Raw genomic sequence first — 1,346 nt, 5'->3', positions numbered from 1 at the left:
TGTCATATCATATCATATCATATATAATATCATATCATGTTATATCATATCATGTTATACCATACTATATCATTTTATATCATACTATATCATTTGATTCCATATTATATTGTACTTGTAAATGTATTGCATTTCATTGTATTGCATTATTACCTCCATGAAATGTCATGGAGGGTATATTTTACCCAGCGTTAGTGTGTGTGTGTGTCTGTCTGTCTGTCTGTCAACAAGATAACTCAAGAACGGCTGGATGGATTAGTTTCATACTTGGTGTGTTGGTGGGGGACGATGAAAGCTGGAAGTTATTAGATTTTGGGCCCCCTAGCGGCTTCCCTTGATACTGCAGCGCAACTTCCGGTTTTGCTATCTCGTGTTCTGAACACGCTATGGTCACGATTTTTGAGTGTTAGATAGCTCTTGCGCTCAGGAATAAGTGACATAAGTTTTGGCCCCCTACCGACTAGGTTTGGGATAGCAGGGGCATTTTTGTCAAAAACTTCTGAAGAGGATAACTCAAGAAGAGAACGATGGATTTTCATGATTTTTGGTATGTTGGTACCTTAGACAATGTTGTACAAGATAAGATACTAATTATGCAAAGTAGGAGTAAATTTGCATAATTAATGAGAATATTCTATCATAGCAGCTTTTTCAATGTATCTCTTGTCCCGGACATGATATAGTCTTGACATTTGGGTGGTAGATAGCTTACAGTGTCATGACAGAGTGGGGCAGATTTTCAGCCCCCTAACATGTAATTTTGGAACTGCAGGGGCGTTTTTGTCAAGACATTCCAAAGAGGATAACTGCAGAAAGGATTGACGGATTGGCATCATTTTAGGGGTGCAGGTAGCTTAGGCAAAGGTGTTCATAATGATATACGTGTTATGCAAATGAGAACCTTATTTGCATAATTAATGAGGAAATTGTATAATACCATTATTAGCAATAACTAGACTACAATAAATGTAACACTTATGAATTATGGTAGATGGAATATAAGCAGATACCAAAAATGGTAATAGGGAACTTATTTGCATACTTTATGTAAAAATTGCAAAGCCGCTTTATGTCTAATGATTGGAATTTCATACTTGTGACATGTGTACGTTAGTCAATGATGAACAACACCACGCAAAAATTATGTTAATGTGTTGGTCAATTGCATGAAATTTACAAAAGCTCTAAATTTTCATGGAGGTATGAGGTCGCCGAACTCTAGTTTCATATCATATCATATAATAAAGGGTTAATGCCCCGGCCCGAGGTGTATATGGTGAGATAATCCCCGAGCGTTCGGCGACCTCATACCTCCATGAAAATTTAGAGCTTTTGTAAATTTCATG

The sequence above is a fragment of the Branchiostoma floridae genome, chromosome 4 (assembly GCF_000003815.2).
Source record: "Branchiostoma floridae strain S238N-H82 chromosome 4, Bfl_VNyyK, whole genome shotgun sequence".
NCBI lineage: Eukaryota > Metazoa > Chordata > Leptocardii > Amphioxiformes > Branchiostomatidae > Branchiostoma > Branchiostoma floridae.
Note: the sequence above shows the minus strand (reverse complement) of the source record.